The sequence below is a fragment of the Etheostoma spectabile genome, chromosome 11 (genome assembly GCF_008692095.1).
Source record: "Etheostoma spectabile isolate EspeVRDwgs_2016 chromosome 11, UIUC_Espe_1.0, whole genome shotgun sequence".
In the NCBI taxonomy this organism is placed as follows: Eukaryota; Metazoa; Chordata; class Actinopteri; order Perciformes; family Percidae; genus Etheostoma; species Etheostoma spectabile.
This window is the reverse complement of record NC_045743.1, coordinates 16,515,609-16,536,539: the sequence shown is the minus strand read 5'-3', so window position 1 is coordinate 16,536,539 and position 20,931 is coordinate 16,515,609. Positions and strand designations below refer to the sequence as shown.

General features: G+C 41.9%; 1 protein-coding gene across 1 annotated transcript in view; it reads left to right on the top strand.

Moving 5' to 3' along the window:
* Positions 1-263: 263 nt before the first annotated feature.
* The window catches only part of ptpn4a (protein tyrosine phosphatase non-receptor type 4a), an 84,243-nt gene continuing 63,575 nt past the window's right edge, over positions 264-20,931 (top strand). Inside the window, exon 1 of the mRNA XM_032530389.1 lies at positions 264-794. The gene's annotated coding sequence lies outside the window, so the exon portion shown is untranslated. The remainder of the gene's footprint in view (positions 795-20,931) is intronic.

The following is a 20,931-nucleotide window of genomic DNA, read 5'->3' as shown; positions in this document are numbered from 1 at the left end:
ATTGACACCAACAAGAATAATGTGTTATTTGTAAGGGTTACAATGCAGCTGAGTGTGGGTATATTAAAGCAGTAGCTCACGACAGGCCGTTCATGTTGTGATGATATCAAGGGGCGTTGTTCGGCCTCGACGCGAAGCAAGATTATTTCGGAGCAGTTGGGTGCACTCATAAACAAACAGCGCGCCTCCCGTGGCCCCGCCCCTGTGCGTTCGGTTTGCGCCATTACGTCAAGCTACGCTGATAGCTGCTGTGCTGCAAGGCAGGCAGGCAGGCAGGCTGGCAGGCAGGCAGGCAAAGCAGCTGCAGAGACCGGGGAACGCTGACAACAACGGATAGGCTCATGTTTGGAAAGTCAGAAACGTATCATTTGCCTATTTTGTGACTTGATGTCCAGAGATTTCCATTTGTAACCTTTTCGCTTATCACATTTTCTTTATTTTTACGCATGCGTGGGAATATATTTTTCGTTCTCTCGACCTGAAATGACTGCTAGTCGCCGTGTCTAGCCAATGGTTACTGCGGGGGCTCCTGTCTTGTGGATTATCCCTCGTCGCCGAGCCAGTCGCATGGTCGAGCCCGGAGGAGGCCCTGCTCTGCTGGATGGATGTGTGTGAAGCAGCGCCGCACTCCAAGTACTGATGAAGACAATGATAATGATGATGCTCGGGTTTCATCGGCAGCGGGTAAACTGATCTTGGATGTTTGGGCTATATCGGCCCTACACAAAACATTTTCTCATACGGCAAACATTATATTCCTTAAAAACTGGACGCCCCTGGAGCAGTTTATGACGGTAAGAAAGACACTCATTCACAGGCCACCAGTTTTCACAGCCAGCTGACATTAGCTAGCTAGCTTAGCGCTGTCACTTTTATCCAAGTTGCTTCTCGCACAGCTAAAAGGCTATATTGCCAAAAATTACATTGGGATAAAGCCTGTTTTGTTATTACGCTAGTGTCTGTTTGACTGGGACCTCGCAAAAAGAAATAGAAGGCCGTAATACACATTTCCTTCCATAACCTCAACAGTTGTATAGCTCGCTTGTTAGCTAGCTGCTTCTCAGCCCATTCAATATCCTGCAGCTTACTTTACGTAGCTGCGAAACAGTCGCTAATCCAATGTGCGCAGTGTTTGTTTGCATTTTTAATGTTTTATTGAATTAATAAAACTTTGTTCAGCCTTGTTGAAGTCGGCATTTACAATTGTGTTAATTAGGCCGTAAATAGCTCATTCATTACAGTGCACACAATGAGCCCTTTAATGACAGAGACTAGTTGGCGTTCAATGGAACAAGTGCGGCGTCAGTCATGTTACGGATGTGGCTTTAAAGATGACATTCCTGTATCAAATGTAATGGCCATTAATTGGGGATTATTGAGGGATTTGTTTTGCGGTTGAATGGGTTGTTTGACTGAGCAGCTAATACGTTTCTTATATCATACAGCATCAGCGGTTAATAGATAGAGAAAACAGACCCCCTCAAATACAATGCATGATGGCTTTTTCCATTCATCGTAAATTATTGAAAAGGACCCATGTGTTCTGACCGAAAAGCTGTTAACTGTGTGGTGTTAAGTAACATATGTGAGGTGATATGTTTGCTGTGATGAGGCGTCCTCCTTTTCTTTCGATGACGTAATCCTCCACCATCCATGCCTCATCTTTTGGGTCGCCGTCGGTTCCTCTGCTGCCTGCTGCTTGCCAGTCTGCTGCCGCTGCTGAGATCACATGGACCCTGCTCTGTCCTGTTTGTCGAGCCTCTATCTCTCCCTCCTTGGCACTTTCTCGCCTTGTTCTCTATCTAAAGCGTCTTAGCTTAGAGTCACATTTGATTCTGAATGGGACCTCAGTTAGGGGCAGGATAGACGAACTGTGAATGAAATCCAGCAGCTGGGTTCAGTGTCCCAGGGTCCTCAGGGATCTGTGAAGGGGGTAATAGAAACGACCCACCCCATCAGCCCACATGACATACTGTATATCCTATGTAATTGTAATGTTTTTTTTTAAAATTATCTGTAAGATTAGACAGTGCCAATTACTTTGACAATAGTTTTTCCACAGTATCCATTTCTGAAGGAATCCATACAGACAAAAGCCTTTGCAGATGGGGGTCCAAAAAAAAAAGGGTGTCTTTGACCTATGATGGTGTAAACCCGAATATGTTTGGGAGTCCTTGTCTTAGGCTGATGTCGCTGAACTACATATCTGGGGAATTAGGCCTGAACGTTACACTTTTGATTTAATTCAAGACACCGTTCTAGGCTGTTGATTGTTACCATATTCTATATTCAAGCTGTGGTAGTAAGTATTATGTTGTAGCAGAATTTTTAGCTTACCTAGAGTAAAGATGAGAGTTAGGCATCCAGGTTTCTTTAAAAATCACAATCCCACATATTCCATATCTGATAGCTGAAACATAGATTATGATTGGAGGCTGTGCAGTGGGCACTTAAATATGACAACATAAGGCAGAGGAAAGGTTATTTTCATGGATTTTGTTACGTGCAATCTAAGCATTCTTATTTACTAATATAAACTCATAAATGGTGTGCTGAGGAGACTCCTGGATTTAACTACATTTCTTTACTTTTGCTCTCCCCTTACCCGAAGAAGCCTTGTTTTAAGAGTGGACGGACTCAGCTGGTGAGGAATAAATTGCCTGTGGCAATGGCCCTGGTTTAGTTGAGCAGTGCACCTGAACCTGCCGTCACCGCGCTGTACAGCAGAACTGTGTATGTGTGAAACTTATGGCATTTTTCCCATTACATGGTACCTGCGTGACTCGCCTCGACTCTACTCGCCTCGATTCTACTCGCCTTTTTTGGTTTTCCTTAATGGAAAAAAAGTCCCTGGTACCAGCCAACAGGTACTTTAAAATTTTTTATACCGCTCCATCAAGGTACCAAGCCACCTATTTTTATCACCTCCGTTACCACCAAGCGAGCTGAGGCGATACCAAAAGGTGGCGTGAAAACCTCCAAACTACTGATTGGTCGTAAAGAATCGTCACTAATCCCTGCGTCATCAGCGGCAGGCAAGAGTGCGGAGTGTCCTGAACAAACACGCCATTTTTAAATGGTTTAGCCAGAGACTGCGAGATTGAGGGATAACAGATAGTAAAAAGGGAGAGGAAGCAGTGAGGAGAGCATATGGATACTGGAAGACAGAGGAGGCACAGGTATGGCAGGGGTAATGGGGATAGTTTGCACCTGCTAGTAAAGGGCAGGGGATCCCATGGGAGCAAATCAGGAGTTAAATAGCATAGTTGGATCCTAAAGCCAATTGCTTAAACGTAAATGTGGACGTGGTGCAAGAGCAAACTGTAATTTACCCGTACTTTTATTTTCAACAATTCTTTGGTATCAGTGGTTCTTGTTAGAATCAGAGGTTGATTAATGTTTTTTCTGCCAAAGGCCTCACTTTAGTTAAAATTATTCTCAGTCTTGGGACGAAGCCTGCAGGCCTGTATTATATCCACAGCAGTTTGAGAATCTGTTGGTCAACATTGCCTGTAGCTTGACGGCAAGGGCAAAAATTAGGCTACCTTGAGTTGTGCGAGGAATTTCTTAATTTATCCAACTTGATATTTCTATGGTTTCAGCTAGAACTGAAGACGTTACAGTATATTAAATGAGAAGTATTGTTGAATAATTCAGTTTCACTGCTTGCACTATAATATCTTCAATACTTTAGGTAGGTGGTGCGAGCATTAGGCTCTTTCATTCATGCTAATGTGGTAAGCTGGCAGGTGCAGCAGATGAATGTCCTGAGACCTCTCGCCACCAATTTATTATCATGCCATTTTTACAGATGTGTCTCCACAGGTTTGGCTGGTGCCTGTAGAGAAGATGCATAAAGATGACAGCCTCCCGGCTTAACATCATAAACCAGCTCATATTGCAAAGTAGTCAAAGGTCAATCCTGGTTCTTGTTGGTACAGCTGAGGTGTGTACGCAATGTGGGAAGGGCTCGGAGCACAGAACGTTAGAAAATGTGTAGGACATTATGTGCCTAAAGATCCTCCGTTTCCTACAAGAAGTCAATGTTTAGCTGGGAAATACCATTTCCTGTATGTAAGATATTCCAGTTCATGTTCCAGATGTCAGTCCAGGTGGATGTCATCTTTATGCACCCTGAGCTTCAGTTTCTGTCCCTCTGACTTTCTGTCTTTCCAACACTTACGTCTTTCTTGCTTTCTTATCCCCTCTTTGCTTGTTCCTCTCCCTTTTTCTCTATCTTTGTCTGACAACTTATGTCTGGTTAGTCTCCACGTTGGAAAGACACACCCTACCTTTCAGCATGGTGCTCAGTAGTGCTGACAGCTTGCCATTAGTGCTAACTGACAGAGTTGGTAAGAAGACGACTGGCAAGGTGCAGCAGGCAAGATACATTATCAGGCTTCAAAGATGCTAGTATTTGCGTATCTTACATTGGTAGGCTTGGATCCATTGCCAGAAGAGCTATGGGGGGGGGGGGGGGGGGAGTTACCATTAGTATTAATTGACTTTCACTTGTGTCACCACAATGTTGTGATTTTATTCTTTGTTTGTGCAGGGCCACCAAGTTCCATTTTATCCCCCCATACACAAACTGATGACTCCATTATTAAGACGCACACTTGTGCCTGTATCAGATTGAGTGGTCCTTAGCTTTTAAGATCCTCCTCTTTATTTGAGTGGGACCATGCTCACGGTGACCTGTGCTGACTGTTGTGACAGCCCTGTCAAAGAGCAGCCTGTTCATGTTTAACCAAGGGGACCAGCTGCATGCCCGTTCTATTATAACCCTTTGGAAAGCTCACAGTCCTATTTGCAGTTGGGAAGCGCAGTAAGCAGAGCCATTGATAGACAGAGTTCACCCATTTCAGTTTTGGCCGCACACCGACCCGACTGTTGCCAAGTTCTGGTGATTTTGTGTCGGCTTATTTCTCGAATGCTGTGCATCTTACATCAGTAATTGTATGTAGGAACATTACTGCCAGTAAGTCACTCTGAAATGGGAGGCAAAATAGTCTGCATACGTTTACAAATATGCCTAATTTGGCACACACAGACAAATACAATTTCATTTTATTTTATAATTTTTATTTAATTTCCACCTAACATGGCAGAGGGTGGTAGCACCCTCAAACCACCATCATTGTCCTGATCTACCATACGTTCAGTCTGACTGGGAGTCCTTAGGAGAACCAGCCAGACAGCTTTCCATTCACATAAACACCCAGCCAGATAGTGCTCAGAAAGGCAGCTAGTTAGTGGTCTGTTGCTGGGGCGGACATGGCACAACTCTTTAGCAAAATCATCTCCCAAGCCCCAAACACAGCTGTGTTTATTCTGTGCAAGATACCACAGCTACAGAATGCCAGGACGAAGGTGCCTCGACAGATCTAGAGTCCCAAAATTAAAAGCAAGTAGTGCCATTTTAATGAGTTTCGATTATTAGTACAAAATAATGTCATTAGGATGCATCGGTCAGGCTCCGTTTCATTCAGAAAATAGAGGAAGAAGACTTGCATGTTTACGTTTTTAAAATGTTCAGCCCTGACTAAAAATAATTCTTTTCTGCCTGTGAACGCTCAGACAAAAATAACAGTGGCCTATTGAATATGGTGTAGATGGGTTCAGTTCTAGCAGGGAACTAGCCTTTTTTTTTAAATTTATTTAGTAGGAAGCAACATGTATTCATAGTTGGACAGTGGTAATGTTGCCATATAGATCACAGTGATTCTTCATGCTTACATAAGGATGTTCTATGAGTATGTCATTTCTGTGGAAAATGATTAAATTACTCAGTAGTACCTTTTTCATGGAACGTGAGTTTGTAGTGGTTGTAGCTCTCCTTCTGTTCTATTTTAAAATGTCATTTTAGGCATATTTTTATCAGATCAGGGTCACCTCTCTCTCTCTCTCTCTCTCTCTCTCTCTCTCTCTCCTCTCCTCTCTCTCTCTCTCTCTGCCCAGTGTTGAGGTTTCTGGAGCATGTATAACTAATCAGATGAAACTGCATATCATGGTAACGGTGTTCTCAGTTTTCATCTGCTGAAACCTTATGTTATCCATTCAGAGAAAGGAGACAGACCCCCTACTTCCTACACACACACACACACACACACACACACACACCACACACACACACACACAGAATAAATGCTTTGAAACCACCAGTTACATTCAGCTTCACAGAACACCAGAGAGAATTGTGATTATATATGATTATACCCACAATATCTGAAGTGTAGCAGAAATCAGGTCTCGTGATTCCATATGGCTGTAGTGGCTGTACCAAATCCCCATCCCTCTATTAAGCACACATTTTCTGTCTGACAGGGAAACAAATTACTTAGTTACTTGTAGTGCATATCACATTACAAATTTACTCTGCAGGCTCTAGGTCTCTCTATCTTTTAATCTATTTACATGTAAACCCCTGTGTGGAGTATTGCTGTCTGTTGTATTTTTCTGAAGACTATTGCGGTAATTTTCTTTCTACAAAATGACTCAAAACATTCCGATTTAGTAGGAGAGATTGATGATTTACTCCACTAGCCCACAAGCCTTTAGGCCTTGGCAACATAAAGAGTGGCTCTAGATACCTGAAGTAATTCATCATTGGTATCTGCCCTATATGAGCTATGTAAATGTAAATGTGCTGTATTTATATAGCGGTTTTCTAGTCCTAACGACTACTCAAAGCGCTTTTACATCATACGTTAAACATTCACCATTCACACACATTCATACACTGTGGCCGAGGCTGCCGTACAAGGTGCCACCTGCTCATCAGATAAACACTCACACACATTTACACTCCGATGCGCAGCACCGGGGGCAACTCGGGGTTCAGTGTCTTTATTGACTTTATTGAGGGGCTACATCGACATGGGACTGCAGGGCCGGGCATTGAACCACTAACCTTCCGACTGGCAGGCAACCGCTCTACCACTGAGCCACAGCCGCCCCATGTATTCCAACCCAGTTCCTTAAAAATGCGTGGCTAGATCATGCCAACAGAGCCAGGAGATAAAACTAGCTAGGTTGTAGTTTAGGGGCCTGTGAGGTAGACTTAGTTAGCCTTGCAGAGGTTGGATTAAGACAGCCCACCATAAAGACATTAAAGGATTAACATGATCATTGATGATCACTGGAGATGACATGGACAGATGCAGAGATGGCCGTCAGATAAACGGTAGATGGGAGACAAGGGGGGCTGGACAAGTGTGCAAACGGCAGGGGACTGGGGTAACAGAGTGGCATCAATGGGTGGGTGGAATATATGAAGAGGTTGGGCTGTAATGGTAAAAAAGAAAGAAGCTGTGTACATACAACAGACGCTGCAATTAGGCCTGTAACAATTATTACATATTTGTCTTGTCAATTTTACATAATCATGGTTCATTTTTTTTTTAACCGCAATTAATTGCTAACATTAGCTAAGGTGCTAAGAGGTAAGACTGTTGATGGTAATGGTTGTTTTTATTTAGATATGTCAAGTTGTAATTACATAAGTAATGAATGGTCAGACTGGTGAGCTAATTGTTTTCAATTGTTAGTTGCTGGCACTTGACCCGATACACGTTAATAGCCACAAAAATGACAAGTTGTGGGGGGGGGGGAGATACAGCTAGAAAAAATGTATGATAATAAATAGGCATGGTTTACATAATAGGCTGTGTACTGTGACCTAACCAAAAGATTTTGTTGTAAAAATAATAAATTAAATATTTTTCTCAATTTGACTGGAAAAGACAATTCTATTGTTAACCGCAATTATTTCTGAGACATTTAATTGTACAGCAACATTTAGAGTTTTTCCGGCTCTAGCTGCAATTACTATCAAGTGAAAGTGTCTACTTCGCTCCGTAGCCGGCAGCAGCAGAGAGAGAGGCAGGAGTCACGCAGAGTGGTCGAGTTAAAACGCTACAGACTCCTGATTGGTCAGAGAGAATCGTCACTATTGTAACACGGGACATCCTGCTCAAATTATATAGCCAATTAATTAAGTAGCCACTCGACTCAGATTTAAAAAAAAATTGTCTGCCTGGAAGGTGCACGCTACGCCGCTCCCCACACCATACACTCCTCTGTAAAACTGACCAAGTGCAGACATTCCTCTGTTTAGTTGCCAATGAACAGATTCAGCGAGTGTCACGTCGAAGACAATGTCATGGCAGTTTCATGAGGCGTCGCTATGGCGATCAGCTGAGGAATCCCTCCCACAGTGAGGGGTGCACTGTCCGCAGTGGAAAACAAAAAAGAGATGGTACCAAACACAGTGAGGGGAGTCGCGCAGAGCTGTACCACATGGTGGAAACACAACATTGGTGAAGCGTCTAAACCAAGAGTGTAAGTCTTTCAGATGCAAACTGCACTCAGACTGAGTCAGAATGGATGTAAGACCATGATGAGATCAGTGCTTCCTGACCACCACTGCTCCATGTCATATCATTATAGAGTAACAACTCAATGATTATACCTAAACATTTGACATCTGAAAGAGAGGGATCCGCTCCACTGCAGCCCCACCCCCACCTTTACACTCCTCAGGTATGTGAGTACAGCTGCCTCCTATCTCTTTACTCAAGAGTTATGCTTCAGTGCGTGTTATGGCTTGTCCTTTTCCTACACTACCATCCTTCCCACTATTCCCCAAAATGCATGTATACACAGCAACACATGCCCTCCAAGCACCATGTACTAAGGCTGGCTACCAAACTTTGATACTTTTAAGCACTGACAGAATAGCCTCCATAGTACATTCAATACGAAATTCCAATACCCTGAGTAATTCTCATCAGCATCAGTGAGCCAATAAGCATGCAGCATGCTTGTACCAAGATCTACTAACGCTTGTGATTGGCTGTCTATCATTACATGTCGTAGAGGCATGCAGAAAAAATACTGCCGTATGCACAGAGATGGGCCTCATGCGGAACCATGCTGAAAGCAAGATTTGCAATTATTAATATTGCTATCTATTTCTGTTAAAATGGATTTCCGGATATGGGTTTTGAAAAAAAGTATTGTCCGGGAACTGCTCTTGAATTTGCTGTGCCAGTATTGGTATTGAAAATGAAAAACAATTCCCAGCCCTGCCATTTACACATGCACGCACCATTTGCGAAAGGTGTTTTGCAATTTGCTCAGCGCTGGACCTATTGCCATGTGTCCTTTTCTAACCTGCTGCTCGTGCAACCTGAGCTTAGCACGTGCATGTGTGCGTCCGCTTCAGATCCTCAGGTCTGCCTTTGAAACAGCTGCTTAAATAGCCTTGAATACCTCAGGAGGTCAAAGGACACAGTTGCTTAAGAACAGTGGGTTAGAGCCAAAAATGGATTGCACTCGGCTCGTCTCCTTATTCTGCCGTGTCCCCCTCATGAGAATTAGCAAGGTTTCATTGTTCTCAGGTTGAGATTAGTTGGGGTTAAAGAAAAACATAGTTTAACTAGATAACGTTACTTACAAGTGTAGCTAAAAAGGAACATTAGGCGTTATAGAACCTGTTTCCGTACTTGAATAATTCATCTCTACCATGTTTCTAAATCTTTGCTTTCCTGTCCTCTTTTTCAGGCGGGCAGTGTGTTTTTGTGTGACCCATCAACAGTTTACATGGTAAAACGTTGTTGTATCCGCTGCTTGTTTTGCTTGGAGATGTGAGGAGGAAGTGCAAAGGCGTTCCATATCCAACTCAAACAAGAACGTAAAGAGCAGTCTTAAAACACAGGACATAAGCCCTGCTGTTTTTTTATTTCATACGGCTTCCAATGTCTCCACTGTCAAGCTTGTTTTCTACCCATCCATCCTTCTCTCTTTCTTTTTGTCTTTACCGGTCGGGAATTGTGTTAGTCCACAGGACCAGCTTGTTCAAGACAAAGGTGGTTGTAGTTTCTGTCACTCTATACAGTAATTCACGTCTGATTAAGTAAAGCCAAATGTAGGTCAGGGGCCGCAAGTGTCGTCACCACGCATATGAGATGATACTTCGAAGAAAGTAAGAGAAATCTTTTTACAAAGGCTGATGGACATTCTTTGTGAGCTTGGGTCACTCTGGATCACACACACACACACACACACACACACACACACACACACACACACACACACACACACACACACACACACACACACACTCACACTTCTGTAGAAAACTCTGACAAACAAGGACAGTGACTTGAAGAGAAACGTAACTAACCATAGTCTAAACATGGTCCGACATACTACAAAGACACATTTAAATGAACATGAATCAAATTTACTGGATTCTGGACATGCACAGTGGTTAATCTATATTTTTTGACATTAGTAGATAAAGGAAACACCACTTGTGTCACACAGTTGGGTTACATGCCATAGTTGTGATGGAGCTGAATCTGACAATCATGGCCCAAAAAACAGTTTTCAACATGTTCAAGGCTGCTGAATATTAGTATCTAATCTGCACTCACATCCTAACAAGCATACTCAACACACACACAAAATCACATAAATCTCTCTTTGTTCTTTTGTTGACATAATGGCCTAACCATTCTCAATTTTACCGTAGAGCCTGAAGGCTGGGATGATAATGGGGATGTTCTTTTTCTCAAGCTAACTTTTTCACAACAACCCGTTTTTTAGTCGCATTTAGCAACCATGTATATAGACAATGTAACTAAAATGTGGGCTACGGACACGTTTTGTGAAAGCTTGTCAATAAATAAATAAAATTTCATGCGCATCTGATTTTGGACAGTCTTTTTATTTTGAAAAACCTATTTTGACGCACAGCAGTCTAGCGGCGGAGCGCTCACGTTCACTTGAAGTTTCTGTTTGTGTTCGGAGGCAAGATGGCAAAGCGCAAATATGAACCCTGAGTATTTAAAATGTGCATATTTGTACATTTAGGATAAAAAGGGACAAAAATATGTATGTGATATGCATTGAAGTGCTTGCACATGAGAGCATGAAACCAAAAAATATGTGTATTTACAAGACAGTGTTGTCACTAAAACCTTCCAACCTACATTGCAGTTGCACGTACAAAGGCTGACTCGGCAGCTCCTCACACACATTCTGCCATATAGTGGACAGTCTATCACTGTGTCAGCCTTTCAGTCTATTGACGTATTTGACTGTGTGTCTTGCTAGCTAGTTATGTCCTGGATCAGCTTGGTTTTTATTCTGTGGGCATTGGTCTAGATGTTTCTACGTGTCTGACAGCCCTGGGTTTGCAGCAATTCTCAGTTGGAAAAACAAATTGCAGTCTATGTGATTTTGTAGTCACATCGTGTGGGTGTGTGTGTGTGTGTGTGTGTGTGTGCAGAAAGTGAGCACGCAAATTGGACAACCATACCCTGAGAGAATCTGTGTGTGTGTTTGTGAGAGAGGGAGAAACAGGCTGCTCGCTGCTTTTTCTGGGGCAGGCTATCAGGCAGTGAGGCAGCAGGGAGGGATAATAACAGAAGCTGTTACATTCTTGTGGTTTCTCTGATTTCAGCATGAGGCAGGGGGCTGGCTCTGGCTGACTCACGGCTGCTTTGCCTTCTCTCTCTCTCTCTCCCCCTCTTTCTCTCTCTCTCTCTCAGCCTCTATGTCAGCATGGAAGCTACTAGCAAGAGGACAATACATGACATTTCCTGGGACACTTTAATCTATGACACATGAATTACAGGTCTATGAAGCTGTGCAGATTTGAGCACCTCTTGGTCAAACATTAACCTAGCAACTGATTAAGACCGGCTAAGCTAACAACAGTAACAGTTTTACTTTATAGTTTGTTAGGTCTGTTCTACAGGCCATTTTAGGGCCAATTCTAGATGCTGCAGTTGAAGACCGGCTCTTATTTAGATACATAGTAAATAGCTTGGTAAATGATGGTCACGTTTCAATACAATTACAGTGTATTGATTTTTAGAGGACTTGATAAATTGTCATAGCTACATGAGCGTAACAAAAGCACTGTTCTCATTGATCAAATCCATCAACAATACAGTTCTAGAAACACTTAGCTGTGTGTGCTGGTTGGAAATGAATGGGATGCTATTGTGCCTGTGTTCAATAGGAGCAAGGTGACCTAACAAAAGCATTTAGAGGGATTTTAGGTTTCTAGTGCAGTGGCCGTTCCCAACATGCTTGTACGTAGCTTTTGCGGTGATATAGGGTTGACAATTGGTGTGTTCCCAAAATATATACACAATGAAATGTTCGATGAAGAAAATCATCAGTAATGTGGAATGACTAAGTGGATAAAGGCAACAATCAAACTGCTAGAACAGTCTGGTAACTTCAGAAAATAACTCACTTTGCTGTAATGTAGCCTTTTAAAACCAGGAAAAGACGATTGTCTCATGTATCGATATAGTAGCGAGATATTACGCAGCCCTATTTACATTTTCAGTTGAAAACAATATGCATATTTACAGTGCACTTACAGTATACATTACTCCACCAACATCAATTCATTCAACCTTTTATTCATACTCGAGATCATTGAGAGGCGGCCCTCATTTACAATGAAGTCAAGTCAATTACAAAGACAAAAAACAAATGACAACACAGAATAGAGCTCAAATTTCTATTCTCCACAGCATTACTAATATACCACTGTATAACAGCATTACTCTGAAGTTGAATCTGTTTCATTGATTCATTTAAGCCCTCACTTAGGTCTGGGATTGCACTAATCTTCTTTTGTAAAATCAGATTAATGCAGAACAGGCTTTCATCAAGCACTGTTTCAACCATGTTTTTGAATCTCCGGTTTGAGGTTGTTATACACCAGGTCAATGCTGCACACAAAATTCCATCTGCTTGGTTACACTACCGCAAATACATAACCTGTACTGGCCTACATACGTAACCTTCTAGTCTCACATTGCCAGACCTATCTCCACAGCGCTGTGGAGTAAGGTCTGGCTACACCTTAGATACATTCTGTCATAGCATAGCAGGGGAAAAAAAATAAACTTTGGATACATGGGTTGATCGTCTGCGCTTGCTCTTCTCAGTGTATATCCGTGCAGAGTAATCTCATGAAATGGCGTACATATGTATGACACGCCAATTTGTATGCCATTAATGGCATGTTATCAAGACACTTACTCTCTTTTTAGCTGGTTTATCAATGCCGTTTGGCCTCCTTTTGACTTACATTACCTTGCGATTAGCGTGCGAATTTACATCGTAGCGAGTAGTAGGAAAGGGGAGAAAATCCGCGTAGGGAGGCTGGTCGCTGTGGTGGATGGGTAAAACACAGGACTTTCACCCTGGAGACCAGGGATTGTGCCCAACTCAACCGTCAGTTACATTTTTTTTTATTTTTTTTTAACTTAAGCCAACTTTAGTCGCTTTCTTCTTGCGTGTATGTTTACGTCCGCTGTATTCAGCGTAGACATACATGCTGATAGCTCAAAATGCGTACTTTTAAAACGCCACTTGGCTTAAGAAAGTGGCTGTGCATGTTTCCGCAAAGTCACAGTGTCATGTTGAGCAATCCTCTCTCCAAATCGTCCCATTTACAGAGTAAATGTCTTGAACACATTCCTTGTAAATCTTTACAATCATTCCCTGTAGCAAAGAGATTTTATAAACGACAACACACGGAGAGTGGACGTCCTGCATGTGAGTCACGCGCCAGACATCAGGCTTTGTCCTTGAAAAGGTGCTTCCGCTGATCCACACTAGCAACCTTATGACGCGACAAAGAACATGTCATCTCTTTAACATAGTATGGACGTCCATCCTTTCCATGGCTAATGAAACCGTTTTGATAATCTATTTGTACATCATTTAAATAAACTTGTTTGAAAAGGCAAGGCTTTGATGTTCTGGTATGTTGTGAACATGTATGCAACAAAGACATTGTCAATATTAGTTTTTTGAAACCACATAACTTTGTGTACTAACAGCAATACATGAGCGTGCACTTTGGTATTTTGTAAAAAAGAAAACTGTGGCCTTGGTAGGGATTAATCCAGACACAACTACAAAATAAATAAATAAATAAAAGCGACTAATTGCTGTCTCAATATTTCTTCACCCAGAGCTAGCCTTATTTTCTACAGCGTGGAAACATTGTACAGGCAGCGAGGTGATTGTCAGGTGGGCCCACGCTTTCCTGTTTTGGCCTTGTTTATCAACCACAATGTGTTCCACCCACCTCCATCTCTTCATCTTCACCCTTTCATACAACCAGTGGTACAGAGACATCCCTAACACCTCTCCCACACACATGCGTCTTGTTACATGAGCTGTATAATACATTTAATCATCAGCTCTTGAAATGGCTCTCTTCTGTTGAATTTCCTTGTATCGCAGCAGGGCCTGTGGCTGTTTAGGTTCATAAGTAGGCCTAAATAGTTTGCAGTTAAATGTATTGATTTATATTTGGATAGTTTACAGGTCCTCTACGAGAGAGAGAGAGAGAGAGAGAGAGAGAGGGGGGGGGGGGGGAGAGGCTGTGGCAAAGACTAAAACTCATGCAGAGCTTCAGGTTACCTGAATTATGCATGAAGCAGAATCCCTTTCATCAGCAAAGTAGAGCAGACACTGTAGGCCTACAGTATGTCCCATCCGTGGACACACACACACACACACACACACACACACACACACACACACACACACAACACACACACACACACACACACACATATATATACTGGCCACAGCAGATGCATTTCTGTACAGCGTGCTAAAGGCAAAAACGGTTTCTCTTAGATGTGAACATTTGTGCTTAAGGCACCTAAGCAATTCATTTTCATTGTTGTACATGAGTTTGTACGTGAGCATGAGGCTATACAGTAAGTGTGAATGAGACAACCATGTGTTTTAGCATGCTGTACTGTGTGTATACGTTTATTTTTGGTCCTATATTACCAAAAGTAGAAGCGATTTGTCCGTCCTGAGCCTTTGTGGATACAGTGGGTTTACCACTCAGCTTTCAGTTGACGTGCATGTGAAAGATAGTTAGGCAGTTGTGTAATAATGCAAATGTGCGTGTGCATCTGTGGCATTACCATAAACCCACTGTACATTTCTAGCTAGAGGGCATCTAGGCAGGGAATTAAAGCACTGTCTTTTACTTTTCCACTCATTTGGTTATATTTTTGCTTTCTTTTGTGTGTATCATCATCATCATCCTCATATGATATTGTGTCATTCATCATTTATTCAGTTAAATGTCTGTAATAAAAATAGGTCTGTAGATGAGGCTGTATTGTTAATTCTTCCTGCGGAGACCTTGGCAACTCATTGTTAAAAATGTCTTTTCAATGCCTGAGCAAGTGACCTTTAAAGGAGGCGGTAAAGCATTGATAAAATGGACACATTTTAATCAAATTCAGATCAGCTACAGGAGATGCAGAGTTTACAAGAAAATGACTGTATTGGTGCTATAGGATTAGGCTGATGATAAAAGCCTTTTCCTGGTACTCTTTTCCTCAAACACCCGCTGCCTATCTCTTATTTTGAAATGTCAACCCGAGTCTAATTCTGTTTCTCAGCAAAGAGCAGGAATAGAATATCCAAGGCTTCTTAGAAAAAAGCCTCGAGCAGTGTGAGGGCAGACGGATAAATAACGAGAGGGGCTGATGAGATGAGTTCTGATTGGTTTAGTGATTGACTATCGCGGCCTGAACAGCTATAGCTTCTAAGAATAGGCATACAGGATTATCTTGAGGATGTTATGTCAGGGGTGCCAAACATCATACCTTCATAGGAGTATTTTTAAATGTAAGGTCATCTTGGCCTTTTCACCAGTAACATAAGGTGGGTACAATTTCTCCCCACTGTTCCTGTTGCTGTTGAGATGAACATGAGATATTCTCTCTCAAAGCCAGAAATCACATTAAGTTTCAAACGTATGTCTTCAAGTTGTTTTCTTTTTTATACCCGAATGAGCTTCATTGTTTTGCAGTGTTCTCAGTTCAGAAACCGAACATGTACCGACATTTAGCATTCTATTTTCTATTTGGGCCAGAGTTGTCCATACTATTATTTTTGGAATGCTCTAGATGCTTAGACCATAGGAATAACATGTTCCCCTTAACACCGAGTTGGTTGACTGCGCTAATCAACTAATTAGCATGCTATTATTGTTATTAAACCAACAATTCAGGATAGTGTGTTAAAATAGTTTCATACTTCATGACAAGCAGGTTATTTCATTGTAAGACCTGCAAAAGCTGGAGCTGCTTTCACATGATCAACATCAAACTGCATAATTCCATTCTTATTGTTAATGTTTGGCGTGACGCCATGACTGAGCAACTGCTGAAGAAAATCACAGCACCCTGATGTTCAGACGTGAAACTTTTGACCTAGTTTGATAAAGACCACAGAGCTAGCTCCTAATGTGAAAACCCCTAAAGTAAGTGTACATTATACACTTGCAAAAATGTATTGAAACATCAAAATTTCAACACAAATATAGATATTTTTTAAGCTAATTAACAGACTTTGGTGTGGAGAATTTTCTAGCAGTCTTTCTAGTAGGTTGTCGAATCACCTAGGTTACTGAAATCTATATTCACACATGCACAAACGGTTCGTATAAGCTTGAACAATTGAGATGCAAAAGAGCCAAGATCAGCTCTCCCGCGCTCGTGAATGTGTGTGCACTGCGATTGTGCATATGTGTGCGTTGTTTGTTCTTTACGGCATGTGGCGGTTAAAAGACAGCTGTTACACTCCAGTGATCAGAGGCTGATTAGCTTACTGCTTATTGATCCTGCACTCTGTTAAAGAGACACTCGCTGAGAGTGGCGCTTAAAGAATTGATACCATCCAGATAGATCTTGAAGAACAACATCATATACTGCAGATACAAAGGGAGGGCTAATGAAAGAAGCACTGAACTGTGGGTCTGACTGGGGAAAGAGGGCAAATGTCAAAGTTTTTTTTTTTTTTATTGATTCATCATACATCCCCTTAACTAGTCACTATACTTCCCCAGAAATGGTCTAAATACATGTCAGTAGAAATACATATAGATACTATATGATAACTAACATTATTGATTCTGTCAGCTGTAGTCCTCAGCCGTGTAGCTGGGTTGTTATGCCGCTAACCTTGCCTATAGCAGCAAAATTGCTGAGCCACGGGGGGCGCTTGGGGCAACACCTGGCCTCCCTGCTGGTGGGGCAGGAATGTGCACGGTTGAGGTGGATGCAGGTGGAAATTTGCAGCGTGCTCAGAACACGACCCTGGTAACATTAAAGGTGCTAGCGTCAGCAGGAGAGGAAAAATCGTGTGTGTGTGTGTGTGTGTGTTGTGTGTGTGTGTGTGTGTGTGTGTGTGTGTGTGTGTGTGTGTGTGTGTGTGTGTGTGTGTGTGTGTGTGTGTGTGTGGTGTGTGTGTGTGTGTGTGTGTGTGTGTGTGTGTGTGTGTGTGTGTGTGTGTGTGTGTGTGTGTGTGGTGTGTGTGTGTGTGTGTGTGGTGTGTGTGTGTGTGTGTGTGTGTGTGTGTGTGTGTGTGTGTGTGTGTGTGTGTGTTTCATTGACATGCCGGGGCTGTAATGATAGTGAATGGTTGCTAGCTGGCTCCCTTATAAGTACATATGCTAATAATATTTTGTATTTATGTTAAGACTTTTTAAAGATTTTTGAACAATAATTTGGAGGCCCCCCTGCATTGACTCTGGGGTCCCGAACCCCCTGTTGAAGCTTCCTGATCTTGAAAGTGTCATGTCTTTATTAAAGCTGTGACCTGTAAAGAGCAGGTTGGCTACAGGGTTCTCACTCGTTTGGTAGAATAATGCTTTGTGACATGATTTTAAAAAATGCCAAAGCAGCAGGCTGTGAGCTATTAATTGAATCCATTGTTAAACCAGCTGTTTGATTTAATAGTCCGAAATTTTGATGTCAGAGTGGGATGTTCCACAAAACTGTTGCTGCTGGGCAGATCAACAGGATCTGGTGGTTTACGTCCAGGAGGATGGATGGGTGGTAGTGTCAGATAAACGTATTTAAAAAAACAAACAAACACAAAATACACATCAATTGGATTTGTATTTGTTGTGTTTTGTGTTCACAAATTTATGGAGGAGCAGCTGTTTGCTTGCAGTGTTAGCTGAAAGCAGGAAACCTTACAAATGTGGGTTTTCTCCATCACTGCTAGCCAGCCGCCACAGTGACATTTGTGCTGTATGAAAATTCAAAACATCAACGGTAAGTCAACCAGTGCAATTACATGTCCTGAGGACAAACGTGTGTGTGTGTGTTTGTGTGTGTGTGTGCGCACACTGTGGTTTTTGTGGTGCTTACAGCAGTTATGATCATAATGCCGTCGACGCAATCCGACAGAGGTGTTTACACAAAGGTTCCAACAGGCGGACTGTCTTCTTTCTCTGCTGAAGATTAAGATGGAAGTGAGGTACATGCTGAGCACATAAGTGGAAATATCAGTGCAGTCGCCTCTCCCCCAACATGTCCACCTGTAGATCCATGTGTAACCACTTTCTGTATAGTGGTAAATCATGTAAATAGTCAGTAAAAAGTGTTTAAATGTAGCTATTGCCACTTCTTAGAATCTCCAGGACAGTGTTGTACCTGTGTTCATTTCTCCTATACATCATTTTTTTGCACCTTTCTGTCTTCGAACATGGAGACAAATATGCTCGTAAATCCAAAACACTCCGCTCTTAAAACTATGACTAAAAGAAGGGGTGCTACGAAGCTATGTCAGGGAAATATCAATCTTTGTGTGCCTTTTTATTTGGCTCCTTGGCAGGAAATGGTCTAGTCAGAAAGAGAGAGAGAGAGAAAAAGAGAGGGGGGCAACTCATGAAGAAGAGGAAAGGTAGAAGATGGCGAAGAGATGCTTGTACAGGGATGAGGGGGACGCAACAGGAAGGGGTAAGCAAGGTGATTAGAGACATCTAGCTTACAAGCATGTGTAAAGGAGAAGAAAAGTGCAAGGAGACGTATGGAAGATCAGATGGGAGTGGAGGAGAGGGAGACGTGGGTATTATGATGGGGAGGGGACGGGTGTGAGAGATGCATCTACAGCAAACAATTATTTTCATTGTCAATTATTCTGTTTTAATTTCTCGTTTAATCGAGTAGTTGTTTGGGAAAATGTCGATCAATGTTTCCCAAAGCCCAATGTGACTTCCTCAAATGTCTTTTTTTTTTTTTTTTGTCTACAACTCAAAAATATTCACTTTACTGTCACAGACGAGTGAAAAACTATAAAATATTAACATTTCAGAAGCTGGAATTGGAGGATTTTTTTTTTTTTATAAAAAAGTGATGAATGATTTCATAGATTATACAAATAGTTGGCGATTAATCAACTAATTATTGATTTAATCTTTGCAGCTTTAAATGTATCCAGATGAGTGCAGTAGTAACGTTGACCAGTATGAGCTGATAAGAGCTATGCTATGGAAACTGTGCGTGTGCGCGTTGCACGCTCTCTCCCTGGCACTGATAACTATAATTCGCACAATGGCCTCACAGGTAACGACAGCGGGAGAGGGAAAAACAAGGGACTGGGGACGCAGTTATCAGTAGGGCTTCTCTCATGGTGTTACCCAGTCACAATGAGATTTTAAATCCCTGAATTTCAAAAGAAAATCAGTACACACTGATTGGCTCCAAAATGTGTGTGATTGTGCTGGACAGCCATCCGTACACAGCTCTGGTTTTGTCGCCTTCCTTCACAAGAGACACACTGCCTTGTCAAACACAGGTGGAACTGATGTCAATGTTATTAGTTCTTAAAAAGAGAAAGTTTTCTGATGATAACAAAGTCATTGGGAAAATAAACATGCTGTTCCTTTTTTCTTACTGCTATATTTCCTCTAATAAGAAGGGAAAAATCCCTGTTTTCACACTTGTTTTCATATATAAAATAAAGTGCAATTCTTTCTTTTAACATGATAGAAACATGTCCTATGTTTGGAAACCACTGAAATTACATATGCTGTATAAATGTGTATATATATGCTGTAATCCATATTGCCTATCTTTTAAAAACAAAACAAAAATGACTTACCTGGTTTGATGCTTGTTGCATTCAGTTGGATTATGTTTATTTTTTTCAACCCTTGTGTTGTTTTACCGTCCAACCATGAAATCTTTCAACACTATTAGCGTTTTTTCTGTCGTTTTTTTGTTGTTGTTTTTTTTTTAAATGTTTTTTCCAAAGTTGTTTTATATTTCTAATGTTGACATTTTAAGCGCTTATATCAAAGGCCCATTTTTTTGCAATAAAAAAATAAACTGAAAACGGGTCAAATTTGACCCGAGGACAACATGAGGGTTAAGATAAAAAAATAAAATAAAAACGTACCACAGAAAACCTGATGGATAAACCGGGAGTGGGCAAAATAAGAATTTTTAGAGCTAATATAGGCAAGCTAAGCTTCACTAGCAAATACATGAACAGTCACACAAATTAAGGATTTATGTGTTTTACGACACAGGATGTAATTAAGAAGGTGGAAAGTTGTGCTTCAGGTAAACATGATTTATTTAAATGAAAAACAGACATTTCTATCTTTCACCACGGTCTTGTACAAACTGTTAAGAAAAATGCAAGTAACGTCATTGAGACCTTTTTTATTCTATTTTTTGGGGTGTTTTAGGCTTTTATTTTGACATGACAGACAAAGACATGAAAGGGGAGAGAGAGGGGAGGATGACTTGCAGCAAAGGGCCGCAGGTCGGAGTCGGACCCCCGGCCACTGGGTCGAGGAGTTAACCCTGTACACGGACCCCCACTCTACCAACGGAGCGGGCCCGGCCCCCTTTTAAACCCTGTTTTGTTTTCCCCACCGACCTGGAATTTTGGGTTTTTGAGTCCAAAATTTAAAATCCATCCACATCTTTTCCGTTACCTGTCGGGGTTTGGGGGGGCCCTTTTAGCAGGGGACCCCAAACTTCCCCTTTCCCCACCCATCAACCAGCTCCGCGGGGGACCGAGGCTTCCCGGCCAGGGGAGAAAAATCCC